The sequence below is a fragment of the Pipra filicauda genome, unplaced genomic scaffold (genome assembly GCF_003945595.2).
Source record: "Pipra filicauda isolate LSUMZ 115617 unplaced genomic scaffold, ASM394559v2 scaffold111_size4109106_pilon, whole genome shotgun sequence".
NCBI lineage: Eukaryota > Metazoa > Chordata > Aves > Passeriformes > Pipridae > Pipra > Pipra filicauda.
This window is the reverse complement of record NW_024103563.1, coordinates 22,697-47,028: the sequence shown is the minus strand read 5'-3', so window position 1 is coordinate 47,028 and position 24,332 is coordinate 22,697. Positions and strand designations below refer to the sequence as shown.

Here is a 24,332-nt window from a genome sequence, read left to right as displayed (position 1 = left end):
TTATAGCTAAAATTATCAAATCCTCAAGTTCACAGGCAGCATTCACTTTAAGGAGAAATCATTTCTCTTTCTTGTTGCTTTTTGCATGCAGTTGTGCTAAACAACATTTTCAACAAAGTTGTTTTGTTTTTTTTATAACAGCAGCATGTAATAGTGAGAAAACTATGTGAAGCTGTGCCAATTCAGTACAAGATGAAAGCTCCAGATTTTCAAAGGGGAATTATTGAAAATGCAAATAGTTGTGTCTAATATAGTTCTTCAGGTGCTAAGCCTCCAAGATTTTTGGCAACTTCTGAAGATGCTGAATAGCACTCATTTATTTTTTTCAGTTGGCTGAGGAGAGCAAGAATGACTTTGTAGGCAACTGGCTGCTGCATTCCCACTGGGGTGGGATGAGAAGGACATATTCTGCAATTGGATTCCTTGTTGATGCAGAGTTGCTAAGAAACATGATTCATTCCTGGCACTGTAACTTGCTGTCACCATGTAATTCCTATGTCCTGCCTAGTGCCTGCATAAGTAACAAACATCATGAGTCTTTCTGTCTGATGACTGTGCAATTACCATATACAAAATGCAACAGCAAGAAAAGTTAAGACAATTCTGCTACAGGGTGAGATAGGGAAATATGTAAAGTGAAACTGCCTCAAGAAGGGGGAGGAAATGAAGTTGAGCTTCTGGCATCCTGGGCTATTAAGTCAGTAGCTGAAAGAACAAGGTATTGCAGTAGCATCATCATACTGCCTTCATCTAAACCTTGCCTTGTCAGAATATATGCCAGTTCGAACTCCAAAGACCTGGGAGATGGAAATGAAACATCTAGTTGTGGATTTGGGGCACCTCACTGCTCGGCTCTTCAGAATCTTTACTGCACTGAGATTTTACGGGTGAGAACCCTGTTCTGCAGAAACCTTACATACCTCCAGAAGGTGTGTGGTAAACAAGCAGGAAAAATGAAGTGTTAACTTTTCAACTTTACACTGGGCTTCTAGGCAGTGCTAAAGTTCCTAAAGGCTTTTGTAGATATAGTCCTTCATTAAATATTATTAATGTATTATAAATGGGTTTTAAATTAATATTTGAATAATAGACATATTATTATAATTGATTTGAGGAAACTACAGCCCTTAATACTAAATGCTGTCTGCCACTGTGTGTAATATTAAGGTCGTCACATTAGTACCTCACCTCTACCTACCTTAGGAGGGCGTGAAAGAAATTTCTTTAATTTGGTGTTGTTAAAACAAGGTTACCAAACAAGAAAAATAAATACATGTATTTTTCTAATTAAACAAGTAAGGCAACCTCTTCTTAATTTAAAAAAATATCAAAGGAAAAGCTCACAGTCAATAATTCTACCCTGGGAGAAAAGAAAGGCAGAGATTAATAAGAAATTCTGTTAGTACATGCATGTGTATATGAGAGTAATTACCTCCCTTAATGAAACTGGACAAAATTATGTATTTCTGCACACAGTAGACAAAAAAAAATATGTTTCGCTTATTCAACTAAATTTTCTAGGGCAGTAAATTAGTACATTCCTCAATAATGTCTGAGTAATATTTCACTATAATCTATTTTATCTTTTTCTTCCATAATATTTATTCCTGCATATTTCCCTGTATATTGTGTAAATGTGTATATCAGGTCTATTTGTATATTTTCCTATACAGAATCAGAGGAAAGAGGCACATTTCCAATTATCCAATCCTGTTATAAAAGGTACCACTTTTTTGGCCTTGTTAAGATGGCAAAAATACACTGTGTGTGTGAATTCTCCTTTTATGCTATTCTTACAGTTTCCTACTTCTCAAATAGCTATGGGATGAATCTGAACATAAAGTGAAAGAGAAGATCATAGTTCAGGACAATTTATTACCTGAATGTGGGTCCTAAGTTTGCTGTGCCAGTAAGGAATAGGAACGTCATTTCTGCATCAGGTCTTGCAGGACTCCTGCATCCCCTGGGGATGCAGAGGATCTAGCCAGGTTAGTATAAATAAATCAAGCTTTTTTAACTGTGTTGTGGTTTCAGGGTAAAAAAATCAACTGTAGTGTCTCTTTATTTCCATGGAATGTGTCCACAGAGTTCAAGACCAGGCAGTCACCTTCCTCTTCCAGCATAGCTGGCTACCAGGAATGATGCTGATTCATTACCTGCTGAGCACAAAGACATGCTGTACAGATACCAGGATACAGATCTGAAGCATGTCCCATAGAGCAATTACCATCCGTGGCAGGGAGATATACTTTCTCTTCACTTCATGTTTGACCCTTGTTGATATTTCTCAGTCCAGCGTGAATTTAGTACCATGTTAATGAAAAATGAGGAGCACAGCTGAATTAAGTCTGTTCCAATTCTTTGCACCAGCCACTCTCTTTTCAGCAGGATATTCGTAATGAATGCAAACACAGAAAACAGGATGACAGCCATGACCACCTTTTGAGTCAAACATGATCAGATTTTACTACCTTTCCAGTCTGTCTCCTTCCTGCCCAAAGAAAAGAAAAACGTTGGAAATATTTTCCTATGTGTTGGTCTGCTTGAAAGAATTTTGTTTTTTGCAGTGCTCACAGAATATTGTGAGCACTTTCCCCCCAGATAATGGACCTGAAAGCTGCTGAGCACTGACTGCTGTGCAGCAAAGCACATGTGCAGGTAAGTTTAAACATGCATCTAAGTGTTTTGCAGGATCAAGGATGGAGTTTATCAGCATTTTGCTGTATAAAGGATAGCAAAGTACCAAGTCCAGTGAAGGAACATTGAAAATTCAAGTTTAGGACATTTACTCAAAAACAGTCAAAGGAATTGGATTTTGGTCAGGAGATTGTACAACACATTAAGATGCAGATGGTTGATCTATGCATGAGAAGCAGTCCAAGGTGTTTTCCCAGAGAACAGGAAGGGGTTTTTCTGAGAGCTAATGGCAAAGAAAACCACTCTTGAGGTTTGCACCTCTTTCTACAGCATTGCAGGTGTTCGTGGCAGAGCACAGTACCGAAGTCTCAACCAACTCGGATGAAACAGGAGCTGCATCTTACTGATATTTTTAAGAGCTACAGGTTTTCCAAATGTGTGAGTACCCATTGAGACCACCAGAAAGGGAAGCATGAGCTTTCCATCCTTCTTCATTAAAAGACTTAAGCACCTCAGAGCTCTTAAAAAAACCCACTCTATTCTCTTTCTCCTTTTCCAGTTCTCTTGCTTTCAAACCCACCTGATGCTATCAATATATAATTCTATTATGAGTACATAGGAATGGCTGTCATCCACAATTTTGGCATTTTACACATTCCTTTCATGGATTTTTCGCTAAGTCTTGCTAGAACAAGAGTTGAGACAGAAATAGATAATAAACTCTCTGACTGTGGAAATTTCCTGGCAAACCACTGCACATTCTATAAATTCTTGTTGAACTGTAGGGATCAAAATTAATTCAGGAATACAAACTAGCTACTTACTTTATACTCTTGGAATTTATTCACTTGCTCCAAAAGCCTGATTAGGAACCAAGGCTGTCATTTCAGGACACTGGAAGGATCAAATATATGGTGAAAATAATTAATTTTGAAGTGTGTGACCTGAAAAGAATTGCATGGTGTATATACTCATATTTAACATTTAGTTTTACATTCATTTCTTCTACGTGCTAATGCATACAAATTATGACTGACTTCCAAGGCTGTAAGTCAAAAGCAGACAACCTAATAAATTATCCATCTGGTCTTCTAGGTGCCAACCTAAGTAGTAATAATAATAATAATAACAATAATGTAATAATAATAGCACTGAACTAAAAGGCAATCTCTAAAAATCATTGCATTTCACAGGCTTGTAAAAATATGCTACCTAAGATAAGTTAAATATAAATGGAAGTCACAAAAAAATTTCTACTGTAGCATGTAGGAACAGCACATCATCAAAAAAAAACTGAATTAAAATAATCTATCCATATGTTCATCAGTAAAAGGAACAGAAGATGAGATGTCTACATTATTTGAAGTGGCATGCTTTATCCGCACTGGTGGATGGCAGGTGGTGGCAGGTATCCCTGCACAAGAATTATAATGAAATCAGTGTGCATCTTTTTCATTTCATCAGAACTTGTCTGTTAACCTAAAGTACTAGCCAGGACAAACCAAAGGTAAAAATCTGCCTAAACCAACAATTTTCTTTGAAGTGTGGAAAACCAGCAACAGCAGTTTTCCGTGTTCCTGGGTATAGCAATAAAATTGTGTGAAATACCAGGAGAGTGGAGGACTTTCGTTCCACATAGATGATTTAAATATTGGTAGAATACAACTTGGCTGCTCTTTGTCACTTTTCCTGCAGGTTCACAGGCTTGTTCTTTCTGGATCCTGTGCACAGCCTGTTGTTACCCTCACACACAGCTGTCAAGGGAAATTACTCCCCTAACATAGTTTCTTGCTGCTCTTGTTGTACTGAGTGTTGTGCAGTTCAGTGGCAGAACTCCAGTGGTCAAGATGTTACTGGAGCACAGTCAGAGTTCAGGTTGCAGAAGTTAATATGGGGCTAAATACCTGTCAATAATCGCTGCCCAACCCAAGAAACAGAAAGCGTGGAGATGTTGATATTCTGGCAAATACCCTTTCTGGTTTTCCTAAATAGAGACATTTAAATGGGTGCTGATATCACTTTCCTAGACAACTAGGATCTTGCTCATTCCAGGATGTCTTATCTGGTATGTCCTGATATATGAATACTAATATATAAATACAAGCATACTAGTATATGTCTCTAATATACTTGCACCGTTAAACAGTCTTTTATGACATTTGATGAGGTCACATTTTCTGAAGATTCTTGCATTATTCTTAAAAGAGACTTCAAAAACTCTTTTAAATGTCTTCCATTGAAACATGTGTTTGCTCAGGTCTACATTTATCCAGTGCGGTCCAGCCATCATATGATTAAGAAGACTTCAAAATGCCTCACAGGAACAGTTTCATAGCCCTGAACTTTAGGCTTAACTACACCCATTTGGAAATGTGTTAAAAGAGTGCCTTTAAGACCGTAGATTAGCTTTTCAGCATCTAAAGGGAGCCTACAAGAGAGCTGGAGAGGGATTTTTTACAAGGGCATGTAGTGTCAGAACAAAAGGGAATGGCTTAAACTGAAAAAGAGTAGGTTTAGATTATATATTAGGAAGAAATTCTTTATTGTGAGAGTGGTGAGGCATTGGAAGAAGTTGCCCAGAGAAACTGTGAATGTCCCATCCCTGGAAGTGTTTAATCCAGGTTAGGTAGGGCTTTGAACAACCTGGTCTAGTGAAAGGTGTCCCTGCCTATGGCAGGAGGGTTGGAACTAGGTGATCTTTAAGGTCCCTTCCAACCCAAACTATTCTGTGGTTCTGTGATTCTGTGAATTTGGAGGCATACTTCATGATTAATGTTTGCAAAGGTGTTAGCAGCAGCTCTATAAGCTGAGCACTCAGAGGCACTATCAACAAAATAAGTAAGCACCAGAGAGCAAAGCCTGGTCTTTCCAGTCTAACCTTTCCCACTGCTATTCTAGTATTTTAATTCATCATCAGGAGTCCATCATAACCTCTTCTCTTTCCTCTGAGAATGGTTACCAAGAGAATGCTCCTTAATATACACTGGAAACAAAGTATCTATCATCTAAGAGTGTTTACCTTAGAGATAATATAATGATGAACAGTAAAACAAATGCAGTTTGAAATGCTGGAAGTACCCTTGGATAGCAGGAAAGCAGCTGATATTAATGATACTCTTTGTACAGCACCATTTCTCAGAGACTCCAGTCTCTAATTGACTTCAAGAAAGTGTACATTTACACAGATCAAGAGAAGAGTACTGTGGTACAGATTTATCCTTGCTTCCTGCATTGATCAACCAGCTTGTGATGATTTGTACCTCAAGCTGACTGAGAGTGAAAAAAAATTGTTATGAAATTATATTTAAAAATTCCTTTTCTTGATTTTCAACTGCTCATGCAATTCTTTAAATAGGCAAAAATAAGCTCACCCAATTTTTTAAAATTCTTGACTTAAATGTTTGAACACTGCTGTTCTGATTTCACTTTCCCTGTCTGTGGTGTGAAATTACCACAGATATGTAGAAGCTCTGTTGTTTGAGAGGAAACGAAATGCATTAGGAAGAGTAAGAGGGACTTCTCTTAGACCTTAATTTCTTAGTCAGCAGCATTAACTTAGCCTGGTCTGATAATGGCTAAGAAGACCTTACTGTAGTTGCAGTAAGAGAAATGTAGAAAAATTAAATGGCCCTGTCCTATTTTATATCCACTATAGCTCGTGTATTCCCATATCAAAAGACTTAATGCTCTAGATTAGCATTTTGGAAGTGCTAAATGGAGTTCATTTGACTTCTTCATTTCAGTAGGTCTGATAGACCATTTTTTCTTGAAAGTCAACCACATAATTAGTAAACTCATTCCTGGTGGCCAGATGTATTAATAAAGCCTTCTCTGAGGGACAGAACAGAGCTGCTGTTCCACTCAGTTTCAACTACCCATTGGTGGGAAGAGGCACATTGGAGCTGTGAAAAGATGGCTTGGCCACAGAGCTGGTAGAGCCTCAAGCACTGCAGTGAAAGTAAGCTGCAACTTACTTAAAACCTTTTTAGGCAAACATCCTGAAACCTTCCATTCTCACTATGCTTATCGTGTCAACAGAAATGGCAAAACTGGCTTCTAATCCTGATGGGTCAGTGCTGCAGACCAGTGGCTGTGTTCCCTACTGGGAAGGCTGACCAGCTTCTCCATTACTGAGTGGGAGAGGAAGGGAACACTGTTCTTGGGAGACCTTAATGCTACACCTGAAAAGTGTGCAAGCATTTTTACTTTTCCTCCAAAGTTTGGGAAACTATGGCAACAACTGATGAAAAGCCAAAATAGTCAACTGGGTTTCAGTGAAGGTTGCAGTGACTTGTGGTGCTGTCAAGTGGGTAGGGTTTCCAGGTGCACAGTGCTGGTCTTTTTGTTGGTAGTCTAGTCTTTTTGCTGGCCTCTATCCTGTGCTGTTGGGATTGTGAGAGCCTGGGCTAAGGATGGCTCTGTCCTAGGTCTTGTTCTTGTCTGTATTTTCTGTAACAGAATAATATATAACACATTTTCAAACAAAACCAGTCTGGAAAGATTTGCAAATGGTGTTTAGAGGATCTCATTAGCAGGTCAAAATTATGCCACAACTTGGAGTAGCAGCCTGAAAAGACATGATGCTATTCAACAAAAAGAGGTGATTATTCCCATCTAGGCAGAAGTTACCACTAGCATATAGCACTGGGTATAATTGGAGCATGGGGCCAGTTTTACATTGCAAGACAAATGCAAGACACAGTGAAACTGGTACAGCTGTTCCTGACCTGAGGCTGGAGGTGGGTCAGCTCTTTCAGACTAGATTTCCTTTGCTTCTGATGCCTTAGGATTTTTAGGACTTTTAGCTTTTTGTAGATTTGTAAGTAGCCATGTAGTAACTATAGATTTTTAGTATAGTTGTATTGTCTCTCACATTTTAGAATAGTAATTAACACTTACCAAAACCTATTCCCCACTTCGTATCAAATTTTCTAAATTCTTTAGGCTTGTTTAGGCTCCTTTCAAGGCAGGACTATGGTAAATACATCTTGTTTAAGAACGTGTGCACCCCAGGCCAGGACAACAAGATATCATCATAGTCAAAGCAACCTTCAACCCTGGAACCCTGAGAGGGGTTCTCGGATCGGACCATAAATTGTGGAACCCCTGGATACAAGCACATGCCTTTGTACTCCATGAGCCAGAAGGCCTTAATTAAAAGAGCTGCTCTCTATTTTATCTGTACTAAATTTGCCTGGTGAGTTTTTTCTCCTGATTTTAGGCAACACTTCCAATGTCAACTTTTAGCAACAAGAGAAAGCGTAACGTGTAGCTAGGAGAAGCCTGTTTGCATTTTCTCCCAAGGTGACTAAATGGGCCTATAAGCTGACACAGACACATGACTTTAGCTCTGGGCTGAATTCCAGCTTATTAGCTCTCCTGAAGACTAAATTTCTGACCAGGATACAGGCACAGTATCCCCACAGACATTAGTGAGAGCAGCATAAGCATACTCAAGGTCAAAAGATAGACCTCCTGCTTTAGTACTTCCTCTAGTTTTTGTTACCCATAAAATTCCAAGAAACATGTTCATGTTAGAAGAAGAAAGAACAAATGGAATAAAGGTAATTCAATGGCTAAAACATAATTGCTCCTAATCCTATCTCTCTGTAGCACCTGCTGCCAGTAGCAGCTGTAGGAGCTGGAGCTAGAATTTAAAGTTATATGAGTAATTTAAACAATTTATGTGCCAAAATTCATATTACTAAAATATATCCTCAGGGATGTTTCAAAAGCATAAACATTTACAATTAATGCAAGAGAAAAAAAACAAATCAGGGGGTTGAGTTTTGGGTTTGGTGTTTTTTCCTTTATAAAGACCTTTATAATTGTGGATAAATTGGATAATTTTGCCTGCAATGAGGGAATGCATCAGGCTGATTTTTTTAACCTTCACAAAACGATTTCTCATCAGACACTGAGTGAAACAACTGTGAAACAACAAGCAAAAACTGGTACTGCTGAGTGAGAGGTGAATCTCACTTGGAATTTTATCTGACCCTCACAACAATATATCTAAGTGATTCACATTCTTTAATACATTTATAATGAACCTTTAAGATAAAAGACAATCTCTCTGTCTTATGGAAATGTACTACAGCATAGTTAAGATATCTCTCACATTTACTAGACAGGAGCCTGCTCTGGATTTACTCATTATATCGTCCTAATAACTTGATAGACTGGGTATAGCCACCCTAATTAAAGCATTCCTTCTGCAAAGAATTACTCAGGCATCACTGAAAGGCAGAATTGCATGGCCAATCATATGACTAAGAAATAAACTGCTTTTTTACATCACTGAACTCTCATTGCTCTGCTATGCCTGTAAAAAGCAACACTTTGGCTTTGCATACCAAAAATACCATGCCTTTTTCTTGCTAATGGTAAAATCATAGGAAAGGGGAAAATCTGCCTTTATAACATCAACCTTTTGTTCGTCCTATGAGAACTGTGACCACCAAATACAGTTCAAGCAACAGTGTTAGAATAGAGCATAGCATCTATTCTATTATCAGAGGACAAATATTTTCATGTAAACTCCAGTTGTGCACAATCCCCTGCAAAGTCACCATAACAGAATCTGCTACAAGCAGATTTTCTATTTTACAGTGACACCTGCAGTGTTGGGAGGAAAGCGCCACTAGCAAGAGCAGCGCTGTTCAGTTGTTTTGTATTAAGACACATGCTGATTAGCTTTCAGGGCAGCCTGTGAAGAAGCACAACACGATGTCAGGCTTGGAAGACGTTTTCCAAAGAGCACAGGTCCACCACAAGCTCATCTATAGGCTTGATTAAGAGCAGGGGTTGATTAGCTGGTGTTACTAAGGAAGCCAGGATTTTTACTCCCCACTCACTGTGGCAGGGGGAAATCACATCTCCTTTTGAAGTCCTGTTTGGTGCAGTGATCCAGTGCCCTGTATGCAGAGACGCTCATGACAGAGGAACTTCACCGTTCCCAGCTGTCTGCAAAGGATCCACGTCATGCTAGTTTTTCATCTGCCAAACAGACTGATTTACATGAATACAAAGAGAGCATATGGTAAGAGAACAGCTACAAGGTAATCCTGTTAAAAGATGTACTCTTTCTGGGGAAAGCTGGATTGTTCCAGCTGAGAAGCTAAGCCTGCTCTTGTTAGTACGAGTAAGTTCTGGCCCATTTCTCTTTTGTTATTCCCCTTCTTGTTGTTTGTGTCCAGCCACAGGCTATAGGGGGAAGCGGGTTTGGAGCCATAACTAAGCGATACTTGGGAGTGTGTCTGTACAATTATATTCCAACCATGTTATTTGATTTAAGTACCAGACCTGTGTTAAGGGGAAACATGGGTATGCCTCTACTAGAGGGCCACAATCCAGTACGTGATGACAACTGAAATAGAGAGATAACAATCCTAAAATCCTCTGGAGAGATCAGTACATCAAACCAGATGTTTCAGGCCACAACATGCAATTTACAGCTGCCCAAATTTCTCTCAAGGGGCAGTCTTGTTCTTTAATCTTCATGTTGTTGCTGTAACTATTCCTTCCTGTGATTTTCTTCTACAAGGCAAGTCACAAAGCAGTAGAGACTCATATAATCCAATGGAGGTTTGACTAAGGGGATAGGTCATAGATGGGGATTGGGGAAGCTTGGCCATGATTCCGGGCTTTACTGGCAAGCTTTTCATTGCATTGGATAATGCCTTTTTTGCTGCTGCTTGCCCCTCCTTTATCTCCATTGCCTGTTCAGCCTGAAAGCCCTAGAATTAAATGATGTCTTGCATGTTTGTACAACCCTCAGCATGCTGCAGCCCTTATCTCCATGTTGTGCAATTCTCTACTGACCATAGTGTTCACTGCTTGCCTGCAAGAACTTTCTGAGAGCATTTTGGACAAATGCCTACTTCTACAAGGTGTTAAAGGGCCTGGTTTAATAGCACTTTGTAAGAATTTTCCCAGGTTTCCTACAGAAAAAATATAGCAATTCTTGTCTAAAATTCGATCAGCATTCAAAACTGTACTCTAAGTAGGGCAGCATCCACGTGTCCTGCAATTAGGTCTGTCTGATGATTCAGACCATACATTTTCTGTGTGACTGAAAGAATGAATCCCTTAACCTTTTTACATTGACTAATCAGCCCAGAAATCCTTCTCACCTTGTGTCTCCACTGCCATAACTTCCATAGGCTATCCCCTACATGACCATTGACATGTGTTGTCTTTGACTATTCTATTTTGCGTTATTGTTATCATCATCATTATTATTACTTTCTTTATAATATTCCACATTTACCCAGATAATTTTACACACTTTAAATTCTTATTCTGTCATATACAGTCCCTCTATTCCATATATTGTTCTTTCACAGAACATAAGGTAATTTTGATAAATATATCATATATCAAAATGTATATATATTTATTATCCTTATCTACTAATTTGACTTTCAAGTCAGTGGTGCCATTTCTTACCAGACATTGACTGAACCTGCTTTTCTAGTCTACTCTAGTGAATAAGCACAACTGTCTTCGGCTTGGGGAAGGCAGGAATAGCTACAGTCGGAGGATCTGTATCACCTTTTTCAGGTCTGAATTCAGCTGAATGTGTATAAACCATCAACCCTTTCATTCTGAAATGATAGTGGTTGGACTACTTGCCTAATCTAGTCCTTTATAACTTAAAGCATGCTCTGTTTTATTCTGTATATCTCAGATACTACAGAATTAGAATAAAATGTAAAACCTTTGCAAGTGCTTAAGCAGTGTGTAACTTATTCCCCGAAACAATTATTTCTGTGGAGGCTGAGGTGTGTAACCAGGCAGTTTGAGAGGACAAGGGACAAAGGACAAAACAAATCATTCATTCTGAGTACATTGTGGAAGTCCAAGAAGGAAAGAAAATGCAATGAAAGCTCATTTCACCCCTGCATGCTGTATGTTCCTACATGCTCAAGACATGGATAAAAAGATAGATGGGAGGTGACTGACTTCTAAGAGTTGCTCAGCAAGCTAATGACAGTCAGAAACAGACCTTGACCCAGTGCCCAGGAAACACAGGCACAGCGGGGCTGTCTGCACCTCAAGAGCAAGCCTGACCTTAGATGCAGGAGAAAGTAAATTCCTTCTGATTCTGAAAGATCATCTTCTTTTTTGAAAGTGTGACATGGAAGACCTCTCTAGGTTTGCTGTGAACTTGGTAATCAAACAGAGAAGCAGATAGTGCATCAGTGTGTCACTGGTGCAGTGACACGTAGACTAAAAATTCAAGATCATCAACAGTGAAGCAAAGGTAAAGCTGTTTCTTTGTTCCATAAATATCAAACAAGATATAACCTCTGAAGAGTTTTTCCAGTCTAGTCTAACGGAAGGTGACCCTGCCCATGGCAGGAGGTTTGGACCTAGATGATCTTTAAGGTCTCTTCCAAACAAAACCATTCTATGGTTCTATGATTCCATAATCTTTCATTTCAGAATTACTTTTTTTCCAAAACATGGACAATTCAGGTTCAGCCATGTATTTGTTTCTATAACAGGAATGCCTGCAATTTATCAAATAAAGATGCCATCAGTGATCTTCAGTTGATGCAGATCAGTACAACTCCATTGAAGTTCTGGGAGTTCACGTCGGGAAAGAAAGGGCGCTGCTTATTTTGGCTTGTCCCATAGCTACAACAGAGCTGAGATTTCTAAATTGTTGCACCACAGGAGACCAGACAACTTCAAGCTACTACTGTTAGTTTTTCTTGTGAAATCTAAACCTGCTTAATAATATTCCCCTTGATATTTAACTTCTGGAGACACTGTGTCTGAGGTCACCAGCTGAAGAGTCAAGTGTAAGGACAATTTTTCTTTGTTACCTTGGGACTTCCATTTTCAGCATTTCAGCCTCTAATAACAAAGTAAATATTTTCAATACCAGTAGTCAAGAAGGTTTAAAACTTTCAGTAAAGCCCACTTAAACTTCCAGTAAATACCATTTCAAGTGAGAGATGATGTTTTAAATTCTTTCTTATTTTATTTGCACCAACTGTCCCTAGCTTACCATCAGCTAGAGCTTGCTAAAACTTGCAGCTGGTATCCTTTGAAAACTTCTCAGAAAGCAGAGTAAAGCTTTCCAAGGGGTCCCCCGAACACCTGCTAATTTAAAAGCACATAATGATATATTGTTAATGGATTACTTCCTGTAGCAATAACACTTCTCACTCTTTTTTTGTTTGTTTGTTTGGGGGTTTCTTTGTTTTTGTTTCCAAACAGTGCGACATGATGGCTGACAACAAACATCACACTCTGAAGTCGCTTAATAGCAGTCACCTCCTACCAGAAGAGACCGAGCAGCAGACATCAAAAGTGGAGAAAAGTCAAAAAGAAAGTAAGCTGTAGAAGCAACATATGATCATTTAAAATTGATGAGAACCTGGGAAATTCCTTTATTTTTTCCCAGAGGAAAAAGGACAGACTTAGTTTTTTCTATTAATTTATGGCTCACCTCTCTGATGGTCAGAATCACATAGGGATTAGGATGCATAAAGGAATTTTGGAGGGCTGAGAGCACAGCGTTACTCAGGTAATGCAAAGGAAAGCCATAAGCAACCCATCAGCTCTGGATGGTTGTCAGTCAGAGGAGACAGATATGTACCAGGACAGGTATATTGGGTAGGATAGAGCTGAGGATGTCAGGCTGAACTGGCCAGTTCATGGGGTAATTGAAGCCTGAGGTGTTGTTGAGCAGGAAAGGAATTAAGGCAATATTTTGCGTCAACATTTTTAAAGACTAAATAACCATTTTTAGTCAATAGCAACATTCACCCACCAGATACTTTGTGCCTCTTTAGGCCACCGCTTCCATTTCATGGTAATTAGAATTAGTGTGCTCTGTAATTACCTCAAAACAAAAGCCATTAAGTCCATCTCTGCCTGTAAGTCACTGGTAACTGAATATTACAGTGGTCTTCTTTGTGATGCTGTATATGACAAAGCAAAAAAAAAAAAGGTTAAGCCCTTGTTTCATGTAGTAACAGGTATCTATGTCAGCAGCAGCCTGGTATTTTGGTAGAGGTGTGCCCTTGTTACTGTGAATCACACTTGGATGTAAACTGAAGCAGTAAAGAAAACCATGGTCATCACACTAAAACAGTTAAGGCAGCACATTTTTAAAGACATTTAGTGTAACTCCAGCAAATGTGCTGTGTTGGAACAGGAACACCAGACACAGGGACTGCCAGAAGTGTTTTTGGCCCAGGAGCGGGTTCGCTGCTTGGCTTCACCAGCAGTGACCCTGAGCCAGGAGCTATTTGGAGAGACGTGGGAAAATGCCTCTCAAATTCCTCTAGATGGCACAGCACCTTGACAAATCTGGGAACGAAGGTGCTTGGCAGACAGCAGGAGCCAGACAGCCTCCACTTGTCTCCTGAAAATGGCTTTTCCTGCTGAATTGTGGCTAATTGTTCTAATTCCACTGTTAGAATGGAGCTCTTTCTTAAATCAAGGTAGGCTTTTGTGCCCAAAGTCTTGCCTTCCCCATCAGCCTCCCAGGGCACCTGGGCTTTGTCAGCTCTGGACACCCATGCAGGGATGGAGCACATCCCACTGGAGGTTATGCCTTATGTAAGATCTGGAAAAGATAAAGATGGAAATTCTTCTTACTCTGTAGCATGCTATGCTCAGGATTTAGCAATGAGCTGCTGTTCAATTGAATCCCATGCTCTCTAATAACGGAAATTTTTTCCATGAGAAAAGAGTTTTCATAAAGCCACTAAGTGGCATTGCTGGCCTGTAACAGTAGATCTGAGAGAGACACACAGAATGGTTTCTACAGAGCTACAAACCACATTGCTCCTTGAGTTACTAGAGGAAAGTAGTCTGACCAAGCACATCCAGCTTTCAGTAACAGGACCTCTCCTGTGCCAAATTCACTTACAATGGTTTACTCATCTGTTGATTCGCATCTCTTTCTTCTGAAGCTTCTGTCTCATTTTTAGGAGTGGATCATGAATTGCTTTAACTCTCACATTGTGAGGACAGAAGAGCTGTGTCTTTTTAACCCCAGCTGAGGATGGATACTGACATCAGAATTTCTTGGATTTATTACTAACCCTGGCTGGTACATCTGCTGCTCAATCCCAGTAAACAAGCAACTTCTTCTATCTCCTAGAAAAGTCAGACTGTTCCTAATTAAGCAGTTAGCAATTATATATTTGCCCCCAGAAAACTCCCCACCAGGCTCTCTGCCTTCCCAAATATTCTGTTCACATTTAAAAACACAGTAACATGGGGGCAGGATCTAGTCCATACAGAACTAAATTATGCCCACACTGACACAGAGCACAGGAGATTTACAGAAGGCTTGAGATATACACCAAAGGGGAAAGTACATTTCCCTTGACCACACAGCACTCATCAAAAGATAATGAATATACAAATGACTTTTGACATGCACAGAAAGTTGTAGGCCCAACTCAAGCAGCGTTTCCCCCCTCAAAGTCACCTTGGCCACTTTGTTGGTCCAGGAACATGCATAAATACAAATGAGCAAAGTGTTCTTCACCAAGGCCACTGCTGTTCTTTAACATGCAAAAGATCATTTCTAGAACACCTTGCTTGAAGCATATAGGGGCTCTTAATGCAAAGTATTTTTAGATGTAATATTTCTCAAGGCACAATAACTCTGGAATCAAAACCAAGAAGAGGTTGTTAATTCATGATTGCGCTGGCTTCCTTGTGAGTGGCAGCTCGTTAAGGTAGAGAGACTTTATGCATGAGCTGAAGTGTGAACCAAGATCATCATGCTGATTGTTTCTAGCTTACACTGTTCGCTTTTTTTGCACTAGCAGTGCTGCTATACTAGCACAAAGAAAATAAAGAAATACATGGTAGGCAGGAGAACAGTGACTAACCAAAGAGTCTGTTTACTTTGAGTGGTTGCAGTGTTTGAAGACCCTCAAGTTTTATTGCACATAGTTCTCCCTCTGGATCAAAATCATATTACCATTTGTGTTTACAGCTTGTAAGCTAAAGCAGTCATGTATTTTCCTGTATGGTCTATTGCTGTCTGGTTGTAGAGAGCTCCATCTGCTGCAGCTTTTTCCTTACACCACATAATGATGGTGTATTAATAATCAGAAAGCAGCTATGATCTGTCATTCCAGGCACCACCTGTTTTCAATCATATATAGGGAGATTTTGTTTAAAATAAGTAATTTAAATACTCATCTTTGTGCTCTGCACCCACCAAAGTCCCTTCTCTTTGACCTTCTTTCTCAAGGTGCCTAAAAAAGAAGGAAGATCTTCTAGTACTTAAAGGGGGTTTATTAAAAAGAGGGAGAGTGACTTTTTACGTGGGCAGATAGTGCCAGGACAAGGCAGAACAATTTTAAACTAGATGAGGAGAGATTTAGATTAGGTGTTAGGAGGAAATTCATAACTGTGTGGGTGGTGAGACACTGGAGCAGGTTGCTCAGAGAAGTCGTGAATGCCCCAACCCTGGAAGTGTTCAAGGCCAGGTTGGATGGGGCTTTGAGCAACCTGGTCTAGTGGAACACATCCCTGCCCATGGCAGCAGGGTTGGAACTAGATGATCTTTAAGGTCCCTTCCAAACCAACCATTCTCTGATTCTATGATTTCTGCATCAGGATTTTCAGCAAAACTGCACCAGCCTTATTAGCAGCAGAGAGGTTTTTGAGGAAAAGTGTATGTGTTTGCAAAGTTTAACTATGTCATCCTCCTATTGTGTATGCTCCTGCTTTCTGTACAGTATCCCCAGGAATTCTGAGAAGTGAGGAACATCGTGACTTCACTGGCATGATTTGTTTTGCATCCATAATTGCCCAGGCTGCATGTACGAAGTTGGTCCTATGGTTTTGGAGAGTTCAGCCTGCTGCCTCTCTGGGTTATTAGAGGGACTCGGGGATTTAAAAACAACACTACTGTCAGAAAGCTTTGCACCTGTTATTGCCGTAAGTAACAGCTCATGTCACCCAGGCAGGCCAGCAAACACTGCAGCAGCCATGTCATGGACTGAATCAGCCCATGTCAGGCTCTGGTGAGCAAACAGATGGTTTTCAAGCCTCATTTATCCCTACTTGCTAGTCTTCCACTATGCACAACTCAGAGAGATCATACAGCTGGCACTCAGTGGTTTTATTCAGAAAGGAGCTAAGCACAGTGACACAGCACTGTGTCTTCCCTCTGCCTCCATTCTGAAGAAAGTGGGCATCAAGGGAGCTCTGTACCTGTCAGGGTTAAGTCATTAATGCCATTTACCTGGAAGGGCTAAGTCATTAATGCTTGTAAAAACAATGGAAAGGAAAACAAGGTGGACATATCCATGCTGCTTTGGCATATCTTTAACTAGAAAGAAAGTGATGCTAAACTGTTGAAAATGTTACTAGCAAAGCAGTTGAGAAGGGGGGTGTCTATTTTGTGTATCACCTCATTCTTGCCCGGTCTTTAGCAGTACCATAATAAAATGGATGAATAATTAAAACTATGTCCCAACACACAATTATAATTTAAATCCTATGCTAATCCTAGCAGTACACTCTCTTGTACCTGAGAGGAAAGGGCGGGAATAAAAACCAGACCTGGCTCCAAGCTAAACAAGTGTCTCCTCTGGAAAGGTAATTAACAGCTGGTCTCCATGGAGCCTTTATCACAAAATCAATAGAAGTCAGTTCTGATTTGCCTTGTTCTTCTTTACTTTGTGTTGCTTTCACTGTTTATAAAAATGTTTGTAGGTTCGGCTGTTGGACTCTCATTGGAAAAATGAGGCTAAGAGGGTTGTGTCCACTGAGGTGCATGAAATCATGTAAGTTTGTCTTGTTCAGAGAGGTTTTGACAAATCTTAATTTCAGGATTTCACTCTACCTGCACTTTCCTGAGCTTCCTATGGCAAGCTGGCATTTTTATCTTCTTGTGCCATTACAGAAGCCATATCAGAATTATGACTTTCCGTTGATTTTGTACTCAGTAATATGACTCGGGACTTTTTTTAAGACTACTGTGACAGCAGCTGTCCTAAACACAAGAAAATTTAGGAATAAAACCAATGTTAAAGTGGAAGATGGAGCTGTTTCTATAGTTGCGCACACAGATGAGGCTCCCTCTAGGATCATCTGGAAAGGCTTTAGAAACCTGGAGTGAATTCAAAGAATCACAAATAATTAAACTTAATCACACAGCTAAATATACACATTTTATCAAAATGGGAGAGAGGAAATGGACATTTATTGAAATGGGGATATCCTTGCAAGAGAGGAATTGCACAAGAAGGTTAACAGAGTCTCTGTCAAATGAGTGTTCAACCCAGATCAGACGGTCTTCTAGAAGTCTTATCACGGATAATGTAAAACCTGTTTGGCCTCATGCAGAAATCTCTGGATAACACTCTAGCCAGTGTCACAAAGCATGTTAGACTAGGTGAATACAGTATTTTATTCTGACCTTAAATCACATGAGCATTTGATTTTCTAGCTGCCTGGTATGGTCAGCATGGCTCACAGCTCTCTTTTTATATATCTTCAGAAAAAACAAGACTGTCTCAGATAGCTTGCACTAAGTCCACAAAGGACTCAGAAATTAAGTCTGACTTCCCATGCCTTTCCAGATCAGCTAATGATCTAGATCTTGTTCCCTTTCTAGCTACCCTTTTTTTGGTTTTTCTCATTTACCCTGACCTTCGGAGCTGTAATAAGAAGGAACCTGAAAGTGGAATATGTTCCCTTATCTGTTGGCTCTATCCCAAGATACAGCAGAGCTGCCTGGGAACACAGGCTTTATGTGGTACCAGGGTGTTAAATATTTATTATATAATGTGTAACCTACACACCTTCTTTCCTTCACATCCTTTTTTTCACCCCTAATAAACTTGCTTGGCTACAAACAGGAAATCGTAACTTAAAGCAAGCCCTGCTGCTCTTCGTGTAATTGGCAGGGAACAAACTGTTGTCAATAACAAACCAGAAGGATATCAAGAGGACTTTTTTTTTCACATAAGCAGTGTACAGTGCACAGAACTTTTTTCCTATGGATTCTGTATCAGTTTTTCCCCGTACCCTTTACAATAAAATGAGGAAATGAGATTAAAATTTCAATACTGAAAGCACAGTGGCCATTTAGGTTATACTTTGTTTAGTAGTGCTTCATGTTTACTTTGCCGATATAACCTTTCCAGATATTATCCCCTTCTGGTACGATAAATAAATATTATCTTTAAAATAAAGCTTTACATCACTGCATACGTAATAGGTCTGAAAACATGGACGCTTTGTAATCACTATATAGCCATTTGTAGGTATTGAGCTGCCTGTCAAGTTGTGAGCTTTCATATGTGCAGAAAGATAAAGAGTGAGATGAAGAATGAGAACTTGTTGACCCAAATGCTATCTGTAAAACCACCATCTGCAAGGACTGCAAGGAACGAAAGTTCTCTAAAAGAAATGTTGGATTTCTCTTTGAAGTTCACATACTTTTTGATCTTCTTTCTGCTCTCAAAATAAAAAAAATTAAAAAAAGAACAATTCCAGAAACAATAGAGAAAGCAAATGCATCTATTTCTAGACATATTTTTAGCTTTTTGAGGAAAAAATAGCAGCTGATCCAAGCTGATCATGAATAACAATTTCTAGGTCAGGGTCCAACCTGCCACCATACTAGAGAACACTGGAAGCTGAGACTAAGACTCACAAGGACAAATCAGTTGTCTCCTTCTACCACTTACCCTTGATTCCAGGGGTTTCCATCCCAGCACTGTCAGTCAGGGGTTTTAATTTTGAGAAATAGAAAATATCAACAAATTAGACCACATGTCTTCTAAAGTCAGTAAAAAAAGATACTTAAATAAGTCAGTGCAGCCAAGTTCTCACAATGCAAAAAATTAGTTGAAATGGCCATTCCTCTTTCATCTCTGTAAATCATGGAGGATTTTTATAAGTTCATCTCCAAGCACGCAATTCTGCAAGACCTGAAAGCTTTTCTATGTTCTCAGATGACTCTTTAGCTCTTAATAATAGGCAAGTGTATCTTACAGAATTAGAGGTACAACACTAGAACAGTCACAACCCTCTGTTTTGCAGTGCAAGTATCTTTGGCTAAGCAGGTGGTGGCTTCTAAAGGTACTGAGTATATAGCTAATTTGTCTCACTTTGCTGGCCAAACTGGCAAATGACTATTGAGATGAAAGGATATTAGCAAGAAATGTAGCCTAACAGAAAGGCTGAGCCAAGTGATCTGCAGATCTCATATGCAGAGAAAAGTTTTTATATTTATTCTTGCTTGCCATGATAAGGAGCTACTCCCTATACTTTAACTGTATGAAGTAATAAAATGAATTTTCATGTAATGGAAAGGATATCTTCTTTTCTACTGAAATTACTCTCTCTACTCTTTTCCTAGTGCAAGAGTCATTTGTGTTCTGTTTCACCCCAAGCGCTAAGAAGAAGATGCTCCTTTAGAAGAGGCAGGAGCATAAGCTGAAAATATTCTTATGCTATCCCCACCATTGAATGAATTTCCACTGTCCTTCCCACACCAAGAGCACCCATAGGACCAGGGGCTGAGGAGCATCCCTGAATCCAGCAGGGCCAAGATGGGGTCGCTGCTGGTCTCAGGAGCCCCAGCCAAATCCTATGAATCCAGCTCCAGTGGCAGACTGGTTAGAAGGTAAACTGAATTTTAATTTCTCTTTTTTTTGCTGTGTCATCTTTCATAGCACAGCAGGGCCTCAGGAGGAAGATGCTGTCCCTAGGAGAAGAGCAAACCTCCTCCCAACCCTGTTGTGAAATGCTGGCAGAGGAACAGCTGAACACCTGAAATCTTCAAGACTTCAGAGACTTGAAATAAGGATCTAAATTGTTAGGTTTTCACCAGTTTGAAAAAAAAAATTATTTAATTTTAATTGCTGTTTACTAGGGTTAAATTTAAGACAGTCTCCTAAGAGTTTTCAGCAGAAGACTAATAAAAACAGAGGAGGACAATTAAGGAAGGGTTTACTTTCTTTTTTTTTTTTGAGGGCGGGGAATTGGTGGGATTTCTTTAGCCACTGAAAGGCTACAGTGTTCCTCAGGCTGAAGGTGTAGGGATGAGAAAAAACCAAAGAATCAGGCAAGAAGTCATCGACTTCTGAAATGTGAAATGTTTGGCTGCAACATTGGTTTCAGGTACTACTCTCATTGAGATGCCAAGCAAAACTCTAGTTGACGGGTAAAACCTAGTTCTGTTTATTACTCTAAGAAGTCATTTAAAAAGTCAATTTTTTTTATCCTGTTATTTTGAAAGAATAGTCTTTGATCCAGGCCACAGAGTAGTTTCTCCACTTGATTTTGGGATGTCACTGCTGCCATGCAAACAGGCATAGCAAAGGGCATATTTCCTGATAGGATTGTTCCCGAGCTTTTAAAGAAAAGGCCTCAAACTTTACAACAGAATCTGCATGACCCACACAAAGTTCCACCAAAAAAAAGACCAGCTTACACTTTAGGGTTTCTTGGAAACTTGACTGCAGTCCTCTCTCCCCTATCACACAGCAATTGTTCATTCCTTACCATAGGATCACAGCAGACATTTTCAGTAAGAATGGGGTGAGGGACCTTCCCTTTTTAGGGCAGATTTATTCACAGGTAGTGTAACTCTATGGAATGTATGACACTGAGAATCTCTCAGGCCACCTTTTCAGCTGTTCATAGGGTGAATAGTGTTTGGAACGCTTCAGCTTTAATATTTAGGAAACTACTTTGATTAAGATTGCCTTTCATACAGCTGAAAAAGGTCCATTTAAAATAGGAACCATTACAGACTACTTAAAATAATGCATTTGAAGGATAGTTCCAGAGAGAGTGAGAGGGAATAAGAGATCCAACTTACCAAAATTAAATTACAGGATATGAACAACAAAGGAGAAATCTTGCACTAGGAAGCCAGCAACAGTCAGAAAGCTCTGTACTAAGCAGCGATGATGAAGATGAAACAAGAGCTAATGATGTGTATGTGCCTACTATAGCATCTCAACAACAGGGATCACTGGACGAGGAAACTTAAAGTTCAAAGTACATATGCCTTATGACCCATCAAACATTGAATTTTGCTTTTTTTAAAAAAAATTGTATACAGACAGGACTAAGTTATATTGCTATGACCTGGCTTAACTTTGAAGCCTTCACTTTCTCTATTAATTTCCCTCTTTCAATGAGGACAACATCCTGTGTTGCATGATGATCAAATGATAACCACTTTAGGAGAAAAAGGCAGCCCAAGGCAGATTTACAACCTTGCCTGTATCCTTATAGACAAGTTGGGGGGTTATGCAAGGAAGGGAGATTAGTCACAGGCCATAGCTCACAATGTATTGCATTTACTTTTCATGCCAAGGTCTGGTAGTGATGTTGGATATGGAAATACTTTCACTAGTATTGATGAGGCTTGGCATCATGAGACCAGCAGGCAGCAGCCAGGTAAATTCCAGCAAAAACTCTTACGCATCCTCTGCTTTGTCACACACCGTGTCTGTCACACACTGCCTTTCTCTCTTGGAGCAGTGGCCATTCTTCCCGAGGGAGACTTGCACGTAGGCCATTGTGGAGGTTATGCTTTTATGGCCAGTTCTTGTTCAGTCCCATGAATGTAATGGAACCCTGATATGTTTGCATGTGGCATGGGGATCTTGCAGCTCATGTTGGGTGCCTGGGCAGTAAAGTCCCTATTCTGCAGAGAAACAGGAAAGTCCTGCTGCAGGGGTACTCCATTTGGATAAGAAAGATGCAATACATTAAGCTAATCAAATGAAATCAGGTGTCCATGTGACTAGGGAAGATGAAGATCATGAGAATTGTGACATAGAGTGTTTTTAAAGTGGGGGGGTTTGCGGAGGGGAGGGAGAGAAATGTAGGTTAAATAAAACTTACGTGCTTTGAGTCTTTTGGATTACTGAAAGGCAGTATAGCAGAGAACTTGAATTGGGAACTTTAAGGTGTCAGGTCTTAAATATGCCACCTAAAGGGTTTCTACTATTCTAAACCACAGTGCATTTTGCCAATGGATTTATAGATGTTTAAATTTTTGTTTTTAAATATATTGGTGAACAAATCCCACCCCTTGGTTACTATGAAAAAGGAATATTTTGTTCCTTCAGTCTCATGTTTCTCTGTTACAGAATGCACCTTTCTGCTCTGTTTAGGTGAGGCTGAAAGAGCTCAGTGCTGCAGCATTCAACATTGACCAAAGGGTCCTTCCTGAGGCTGGAACTTGCTAGAGCTGTCTGCAGTGTTACTCTGTAGTGTCAGACCGCATTCCCTTCTGGAACGAGGACAGCTCGATCCTTCAGTTACAAAGCTGCTACTGATGACCTGTTGGAGATTAACTCTGCCAGTACATAGACTGCCCAGTGCTGGAGACTGCTGTTACTTCAAATCCTAGAGCAGGGTGACTGACTGCATTTTCTCGCAATGAAAACTAAGATGCTGTTTCCTTAAGGACAGGGAGATCTGAACTCCTCATTACATGCAGCAAACTGAGAGAGCTAAAGACACACAGGATTCATCAAAAGAAATGTATCATGGCCAGTCAGTACAGTCAGATGATTATGTGACATTTTATATATCAGTAAACCTTGATGCCCAGTGGTATTAATGGCTGCTCTTTCTAGGTCTGTTCTCTCTAGGGAATGGCAACCAGCCACGAGGTGTCCGATTTTTACTCACAGGTAAGGATCCACATGTTGTCATCCTTTCTGCTTTGTGGGAGGGGGAACGGGGCAGAGGGGGAGCTGCTCAACTCAGTTGGTTAATGTGGGATGCTACAGGCAGCTGGCTTGAAGCACAGACCTTGCCATGGAGCTCCAAAAAATTCCTTTTTGGTTGTGTACGCAGAGGGAGAAACCCTTGCCAAGAGGGCACTGGCAGATCTGTGGGTCCCTTATTATCCTAGGAGTGATGAACTGATTCCAGATACTCCAAGTCCTACTGGCCTGGTGCCAAAAGAGCAGCAAACTCAAATCCTTTCCTCCCAATACGGGTTGTGGTTTCCTTTCTTCAAGATTCTGTGAAATGAACAACTGTTTTTGTCAACCCACTGCAGCCATCTCAGTCGGTGCCTCCCTGTTGCCCTTGAGACTGCCAGGGCTTGCCCAACCTGCAGGACAGAACTAACTTATGATGACTATCATCCAGTTTACACGAGTACTTCTGTTTCTGAAATACAGACTCAGATGGATTTGGAGAGTTAGGTCTTAGAGGGACTTTTTTCTTCATGTATATAGTTCTTGTTGTTTACAATTCCATTTTTCCTGAATTTAGTTATAAATAAAGTCTTAATTGATTTAAATACCACAAGTCTGTCTGCTCATCTATGTTGGACTCTGCTGAGACTTCTTTTAACAGGTGGAAATAACAGCCTTTTTTGGATCAGTCAAAAGCACTTATTCTTTTCATCACACTGAAGTAATTGATTTGGGCAGGGGAAATGCTAAAGGCATAAGCTTTGTAGTTCCTGTGGCCAGGGTGTGTTTTATGGGGAAAAGGAAACAGGCACTGCTTGGGGCATGAGGGTTTCTATTTCTTGGGACAGACTCAGATAGATATTTTGGTGCAAATGTCCTGATTTAGGTGCCCTGAAGATTGAAAGAGCAGCAGGTTGTGCATACATCCAAAGAAAACTATCTTCTTTCAGAATAACTTGCACGTATCTAGACAGCTTGTTTATAGTCCGAGCTGCTCCTTGTTATGCCCAT

The 24,332-nt window shown here is 40.0% G+C and overlaps 1 long non-coding RNA gene across 1 annotated transcript; it reads left to right on the top strand.

The window, feature by feature from the left end:
- Positions 1 to 12,083: 12,083 nt before the first annotated feature.
- On the top strand, positions 12,084 to 23,926 carry LOC113993531. The gene is made up of 3 exons (XR_005563992.1): positions 12,084 to 12,985; positions 20,006 to 20,272; positions 22,782 to 23,926. It is a non-coding gene; the product is annotated as an uncharacterized LOC113993531 (long non-coding RNA).
- Positions 23,927 to 24,332: the final 406 nt, after the last annotated feature.